This window comes from Myotis davidii, unplaced genomic scaffold (assembly GCF_000327345.1).
Source record: "Myotis davidii unplaced genomic scaffold, ASM32734v1 scaffold200, whole genome shotgun sequence".
NCBI lineage: Eukaryota > Metazoa > Chordata > Mammalia > Chiroptera > Vespertilionidae > Myotis > Myotis davidii.
Window position 1 is genome coordinate 1,852,069 of NW_006293700.1, and position 8,669 is coordinate 1,860,737.

The following is an 8,669-nucleotide window of genomic DNA, read 5'->3' on the forward strand; positions in this document are numbered from 1 at the left end:
TGATTTCTTCTATATGCAAACTTCAATGATTTATTTTATTTAAAAAGTTCCCCTAATGTTGTTGGTACTTTGCATAAGGAAGAAATAACTTGCTGCTTAAAATATTACAAAATATATAAAATCTAGGGTTACTTAGACATACTATAAAGTAGAGGAAATTCAGCTTCACACTTATGTGTCAGGAGCAAGAAAGTCAGTGAATCAAGAAGACATTGCTTACGTTACACCACAATCCATTAAACATGTCTAAAAGCATTACCACAAATACTAGAAAATAGATACAATATAGATTCACTTGTGAAGGGCAGTAAATACAACTTTTACTGCAGAGGAAAATATATAATATTTTTATTGATTCAGACTGCCTGCCAATTTTGAGGATACTTAAAAGTAGGAAGTGATGGCCACTCTGACCACCTGGCACCATGCCAGCTCCGGGAACATATTTGACATTCATGTGACACTATCCAGTCATCAAACATCCAGTACAATACACAGAGATCCAGTGACTTCTACCCAATGCCTCACACAACCCATACCCTATGACATTTACTGGCACTGAGGCAAAGTTGGGGGAATATGGAGATATTTGCAGATTTTATGGTGTTGCTGTATTCCTAATGTAACATGCCGAGGAAGCAAGATGGGTCATGATGAATATCCTGCATAATCATGAAGAAGGAAAAATAATTTCTGTCGAGAAAATATTCAAGGATGTGATGTGCGTGTTTGAAAGTTTTATTGACATTCTAATAATACCAACTTTCACAGGTCCGGCACGGTCACATTTTCCCAAAGAACAATAATTTCTGATATACTGTTTTATTATTACAGCAAACTTTTCGGAGAAAGAAGGAATCTACCTCACCATCATTGATCAGGGAAATTGTAACTAGAGAAACCATGCCTTCACATAGGGCACACATCTGGCTGGTGCACTCTGTCTATCACACATCCTCGAGTCTTATGTTATAGTCAGGGACACAAAAGCCAGAGAAAATAAGATTCTTGTTTTCTAATACTGTCTGACTTAAGCCTTGTATGTTTTCTCTATTGTTTCCTTCCAAAGCTCAAGACGTGCCTGGCTTACTCTCTACTGTCCATGAATCCACAGTCGATCATCCCGAGTGTTTACCCCAAGTGCCACTCATGGGCTTTGGGAAGTCACAGGAAGTGACAGGGAGGAGCCCCTGGCCCTGAGCTCACTTGCCCTCTCCTGGAGCCTCAGTTTGCTCATCTAATAAGTCAGATGGCTAGATGCAAACACATTGTTCTCAGAGAATAAATGGAATTATTTTTTTCTTATAATAAAATATTCTCGTCGCTTAATTTGGCACAATCGTATCTGCTTGTACACCTGGGGACAGCTGGCCTGTGATGGGGCGAAAGGGGCAAAGACTCCTTGAATGCCTGCCAGGGGCCAATCAACTGTGGCAAGGGAGGCGGAGTCAACCCTGCCAACCCCGCCCACCCACAGCACTAGCCCGCCCACTCCTTGCCAGCTCCACTCAGGGTCTAAACCGAAATCCCAGAGGAGGGCTTGGCACCTCTGGTCTCAATTCCTCTCCTGCGCTAGGCCTCCTCTGCCCGCTGACTGACTGGAAAGAAGGCAGAGAACACAGAATCGCCAAAGGTCGGGGCTTAGGTTGGCACAGGGTTTAACAAACGCCCTGGGGTTTATTAGAGGGCAGAGAGGAAAGACACACCAAGGCCACTGAGTGTGGGAGATCTGTGTGGGAGGGACCGCAAACCCTTCCCTCAACTCCCCTGTGCGAGGACTCACACGCCTTAGCCCTCTCCAACTGTCCCTGTGTACCGCCACCGAACACCTATGAAATTGCATTGGTTGAGAAGAACTAAGAACAGTTGACAAATAAGTAAAGGCAGACTCGCGCTGCACGCGGCTTTTATGGGGAATGGCTCACTTGCTTCCATTCGCAGTATCAGCAAGCATGCTGGAAAGGCACATACTCAAACATACCCCGGAGCAGAATTACCAGTGGGGGGAGTTCAAACAGCTGTTTCTAAAGCAAAACACCTGACGGAGGTGTTTACTCCCTCTTGTTCAGGCCAATAAAAGTGCGCTGAGTTGTCGCATAACCAGGCCCATGAATCTTTTTATGTGGCGCGCAGAAGAGTTTCACTGCCAATTCCGGAATTTATGTGCCATGGTATTGTTACTTTTGAAGGAGTATTATTCCTCCTTGATATGGTTGCTTATTTATGCCGCCATCAAAAGAACTACTGCATTGTTTGCTAATATATAGCATATTTAACTTTTCTTCATAAATTAGAGTAATGGCTTGCCAGTCGGAATACTAATAAATTTTAAAGGCTTGTTCAGTCTCATGGTCAAATACGACCCAGATGTTGGCCTTATTTACCTCTGAATGTTTTTCTCTTTTGTTATGAGCGTTCATGCCTTCACAGTGTCTATCCCTGCCACTCCCCCGTGTTGTGAACCGTCTACTACACCAAGAGAACAGCTTTCAGATTTAAGTGGAATGAGAGAATTTTAGAATAGGAAGGGGCTCTAGTTGAGGGAGCAGTGTTTATCAAATATTTTTCAAACCACGATCCACAATAAAAAAAAATATTTTACACCATGTTCTAGAAATACCGCCCCCTCGCCCCCCGTGTCTCTCTCCTCTCTCTCTCTCCTCTCTCTCCTCTCTCTCTCTCTCTCTTTCTCTCTCTCTCTCTCTCTCTTTCTTTCTCTGTAAGTTTGGCAAAAGGAGCCTTTGCTCACTGCATGGGGGGTACTCTGATATTCCCCATTTCATAGCCCACTGACGTGTCACAATCTACAGTTTGGGAAGCTGAGCGGGGGGGGGGGGGGGGCACCCACTTCTGATTGGAGAGATGGGAAACCTGGCGGCGGTGTGATTTGCTTGTGGTGACAGAGCTGGCAGGGCGCAGAGCCGTCTCACGCTCAGTGTTTTCCCTAAGAGCAAATGAGCAGAAGAGCAGGCAGATAGCCGTGTCCGCAGATTTGCTTACACGTTCTGGCATTGGAGTTCTTCTCACATCGAGGTTCGCTTTTATTTTCCTGTTCTCATAATCTTCTAATACTTTCCTAAGTTTTCAAATGTGTCTGACACAAACCAAATGTGACAAAAGCTCACACTGAACAGTTAATAAGTTAGTCATGGCTTGATGGCTTATTTGGGCATATTTAGAAGAAGAAGAAAAACACATACTTTTTTTTAAAGACCAAAACTGAGATGGTCCAATCACCACATCTCTGGCTTAGTCTTACTTTTCTTGTGCTTTTTGCAAGAATTCCAGGGCTGCAGTTATGAAATGGTTGCTTTTAAAACACCATGCTTTGTTCGATCACTTCTGAAAAATTATAGAACTTTGCTTCCACATCAAACAAACATCTCTTTTTAAGTAAACTTCTCTGCCAAATCTTTCCATTCTTTTCTGAACTTGACCCCTCTGTGGCAGTGGCCAGTGCTGTCCTATCTTGACATTTCTCCTTCCCTGGTGCCTGTCACATCATCGATCTTTTCTGAACATCTTCCTGGAATCGATTATCCATCCCCTGTTCTTAAAGGATCCTGGTCCCCTTCCTCACTCTACTCACCGGCCCTGCGGACCCCACCCAATTCATGCCTCAACCATCGCCCCTCTCCCCTCCATTAAATTAGGTCTCAAGTGCAGGCTGGCACACCGATGACCTGTTGGTGATTTCTACTTGGATGTCCTGCAGAGCACCTGGCACTCAATGTGCTAGAAATTGGAGTCATCGTTTCCCCTGGAACCCACTGTGTTCCTTCTTCAGGAGAACAGCACCCTACCAGCCCCAAACCTTGGCATCTTCTAAACAGCCTCTCTTTCCCGCACATCAAGTCAGTCTCAACACCCTGCCCCTTGGACCTGGAATCCACGCTCTCCTTGTAGTCACCGCCCCGTTAATTTCCCAGCCATGCGTCTGTTTGGGAGATATCTTCAACTGGCTCCCTCAGGGGCTCTCAGCGCAGGTGTCACCATGTCCGTCCCATTCTCCCAACTCTTTTAGGAAACATCCGAACACGTCAGCAAGTACGGGGCCCACAGACGTCTGGCTCTTGTTTACCTCCCCAACACGTGACCTAGCTATAGTTTAATCATAACATCTTTTCTTCAGAGGATGACTAAGCAGAGGCCTAATGGGAAAGCGAGGTGGCTCTGAAGGCAGCTCCCACCAAAGACCTTAAAGAAAACTGGGGCAAGCATCTCCCCCGGTTCCCCACATTAACACACCGAGGGCTCTGACCCAGCCGGTGTACTCACCTCCTGCACCCCTGCGCCCACAGTGCTCCTCCCTCCGCCCCTGCCTCAGCTCAGTCTCCTCCCTGACTCCTCCCACGGGCTCGTCAGTGCTGGGTGCCACAGCGTATGTGTACTTGTCTGAGGAGGGCAGAGCCTTAGCCCTACATCCTTCTCTCTACATCCTTCGGACCTAACCCAATGCCAGGCACAAGGGCTTTCCCAGTTTGGTAGGAGAACAAACTGGGAAAAGCAGTAAATAGAAAATACAGGGTACCCCCCCCCCAAAATGTGTACACACACTTTGAATAATTATAAAGGCAGTGTTTATCAAAATACATTTCCTTTTCAAAATTGAGCTATCAGCTGTTAAAGTATGTATGTATATATTTTTTGGGACACCTGGTGTTTCAAATAATTCCGATGAAGAAGAAAAAATATAAAATTTGATCTTTCATTAGTTGCTATTGTTCAGTGTTGGGAAAAATAAATTCCTAGTTACCTAGATTAGGATACACAAACAGACATTTGAACCCTAAAATCATTTCAGCTACATAGTATAGTATTAAATATGTTCATCAGTGACGCCTGATTCATTTGTACCTGGTTACGGAGCAGCCCACTTTTACAATAGCTGCTTACAAAACCTCCTTATCTACTTAATTAAGTGGGTAATATTAGCATAAGATCAGCAGCCAATTTATTTTTAAATGCAATAAGTGGCATGCATTACATTTTGCAAAATGTATTCTTATGTGCTCTGCAATTTAGTTCCCTAGTAAAACTTGGCTAGTGCAGTGGAGAGGCTTGGAAAGGGAAAAAACAATCAATTGCTTTACCATTCTTCTTATTTAATAAAGAAACAGTGCAAATCAGTGCAAATTTACTATAGCTCTTTGTAACGGAGACTTTCTTTAACCAAAACAAAACAAATATCATCCAACACAACACAACACACACACACACACACACCACAACACAACACACACATGAATGAAATTTAACCCTGCTCCTAAATTATTTTAATACTGTAATGAATTGCAAATGTCTTCTTAAAGTCATGAAAATGAAGGAAAGGAACTAGTCACAATGCTAGGCTACCATAGCTGTTGTGGGTTAAACCAAAGAGAATTATTTCTATTGAACAGAAAGCAACAGTAGGTAGAAAACTTAAATAACAATGGAATCTGCCCAAGGGAGACTCAGGCCTAAAACAATCGTTTTGCTTTCATCCCCTGTCAAGTGACCTTTAATTACCCCTGGCCTCCAGGTCTTCTTCTCTTGTTCCTAGAACACAGAACTGCCCACAGAGACTAAAGTTATCAGCATCCCACCTGACATCACCAGCATTATGTGGGACCTATTGTCATTCCTTTCCTGTTCCTTTTTCCCCAGCCTGATCACTGCTATTATACTAGATCTTCGTGTTATTAAAGGTTTAAAAAAGAAAAAAGGAATTCTAGACAAAGTCAGTGCGCAGCAATGCTGACCTGAAATTCAGTCTTTAGAGAGATTTATGTCCGTCAGTGTTGCTGTCACATGTTGAAAATCTATAATCTGATTTGAGGTGGAGAAAAGAAAAGGGTGTCTATAAATACCTATGAACTAGGATATGGCCACTTATTGCCCTGTTTTGTTTCATAGATGAGCTGAGGTATTTGATAAATGTTAAGAGTCATTTTAAAAATATTCTTAGTAACCACAATCCATAGCGATTCAGAAATGTGATTTTACCAAGACTCAGCCACCCGGTGAAGACACTGTTGCTCCTGCAGGTGGTCCCATTTGCTTCGACATCTAGTAAATGCCTGAGGATGACAAGGAGTGACACTGTGCAGGGAGTCTACGATGAAGCCATGCTGTTCATCTGCACACTGAACGAGCTGTAACACTAGTGCTAACACAGGCATTGTTAGCAGGGGCACTTTTGCTACTCAACACAGACATTGAAAAAGTTTCTTCCAAAATAATTGTGCTCAGGACCTGAGGGCAAGAGTTCTTGCATGCACACAGGTCAGAAAAACACCCCAAATGCACATTCTTATAATGGTCATGCCACCGGCTTTGCTTAGATAAATCACACTGCACCTAGAAACTTCTGTGCATCAAAGGACCCAATTAGCAACCTATGGAGTAGGAAAAAATATTTACAGCTCAGATATCAGATAAGAGGTTAATTTGCAGGAAGACTAAAGAACAACAACTCAACAGTAACTAACAATAAAAAACTACTTTAAAAATGGGCAAAGGACTTGAATGGATATTTCCCCAAAGATGATACATAAATGGTCAACAAGCACATGAAAAGATGCTCAATATCACTAACCATTACGGAAATGCAAATCAAAATCACAATGACATTCTACCTGACACCCATTAGGACGACTATAAAAAACAGACAGATAGAAAGCATGGTGTTGTGAGGCTGTGGAGAAACTGGAACCCTTGCACACTGTAAACGGTGCTATGGAAAAGAGTCTGACCAATCTTTAATAAATTACTTTAATAAATTAGGCACAAGTCTACTTCTGGGCATATACCCCAAATAATTGAAGCAGGGTCTCAAAGAGATAACTGTACATCCATGTCCATAGCAGCCTTGTTCAAAATAGCTAAATGGTATAGGCAACCCGAGTGTCCACTGACAGAGGAATAAGCAAATGTGGTACACCCATACAATGGAGTATTAGTCAGCCTTGAAGAGGAAGGAAATTCTGACACAGAATTCTACAACACAAAGGAAGCTTAAGGAGATTATGCTAAGTGAAATAAGCCACTAACATAGAGACCAACACTGTCTGATTTTACTTAGATGAGGCACTTAAAGCCATGAAAATCATTAAGACAGAAGAAAGTAGAGCAGGTTGTTGCCAGGTGCTGCGGGAGGAGAGCCTGAGGAATTGTTTCCTGGCTACAGACCTTTAGTTCTGCACAATGAAAAGAGTTCCAGATATTGAACAACAATGTGAATTACTTAATGTTCCTGAGCCGTACACTTAAAAATTGCTAAGAAGGTAGAGTTTATATTATACGCCTTTTACCAATTGGGGAAATGTAATTGTTGATTAGACATTTAATGATATTATGAAATAATTATTAATTTTTCTAAATTGCTGAAGTACTGGGTATCACCTACTATTTCTATTCTAAAAAACTCTTTCAATGGAGTCTTAAAAACATAATGAAATATATACAAATAAAATAATATCTGGGATTTGCTTTGAAAAATAATCCTAGGGGTGGGGAGGGCTGTGGTAAGGATACAGACACAAAACGAGGACCCTGGATTTAGTAACTGCTAACTCTGGGAGAGACTACACTGGGCTTCGTTACATTCTCCCATCTACTTGTGTGCGTGTTTAAGAAGTTTCTATAGTTGAAATTTAAAAACTATATAAAACTATATGAAAATATTTGCAAAGACAAGACTGGTTGTCTTTGGTGGGTGTAATTATAGATTAAAAATATTTCTTTTGAAAGTGTGAAACACACCCAAATCTAAAATGCCAAAAAGTTTTTAAACGTTAAAATCATAAGAGCCAAGCAAAGCTCCCCAGGATGTCACCGTTTATCAAAAAGAAGGTCTCAGGACTCGCCTGGCAATCTTACCCAGACTTAGGCGAGGTGTAGCAGACACACAAGAACATACGTCAAACACTGCTTTCCCTGTGTGAACACCACTGATTTTTACCCTATGGGATGTTCTTATACTAGAAAATCAGAGGAATGCCCACATCGCATACATTTTGGAACAGCAGTGTCATGGGCAACACTGATCGGCGGCCAAGGAGAACTCCCGGTGTCACGTAAGAGCAGCACCCCAGGGAGAGGCATCTCACTTAGGGCCGCCAGCATTTCGGTTTTGGTTGTACAGCTCTGTGGATCTTGGTTTTTCTTGATGCACAGTGCTAGTGTGACCAACTGACGTCCTATTATGGGCCACTTCTTACTAGTTCAATGATTGTAGCTACTAGGGAATGCTTGTCATGAATAATACAGGGAGAATGGTTGCCTGAATTCCTTTAGGCATCAGAGTCTATGGTTTCACTCTTTGTGGATTTAAAGTGGCATTTAAGTTCAGAATAGTTTTGCCCCATGAAGGACTGCTGTGGAAGATTCATTCATTCCCTACCAACAGCCTCCATTGTTCATTTATAAACTCCCTGAAGGGAAGAATTATGGCGAGGCACCTCTGACACTACTGTGTATGTGTTCAATCCCATATAATAAAAGGGTAATATGCAAATTGTCCCCTCGACCAGGAGTTCGACCAGGGGGTGGGGCCAGCCCACCAATTGCCTGGGGCCCCTCCCCCCAACTGGCCCCTCCCCTGATCAGCCCCCCTACCCTGATTGGAGGCAAGGCTGGCAGCCCAACCTCCCATGTCCCCTCCCCTCCCCGCCCCCCCGCCAGCC

At 43.0% G+C, this 8,669-nt stretch overlaps 1 protein-coding gene across 1 annotated transcript in view; it reads right to left on the bottom strand.

Moving 5' to 3' along the window:
- Window positions 1-8,669, bottom strand: part of EYA1 (EYA transcriptional coactivator and phosphatase 1) — a 157,970-nt gene that overhangs the window by 45,376 nt on the left and 103,925 nt on the right. The window lies entirely within an intron of this gene.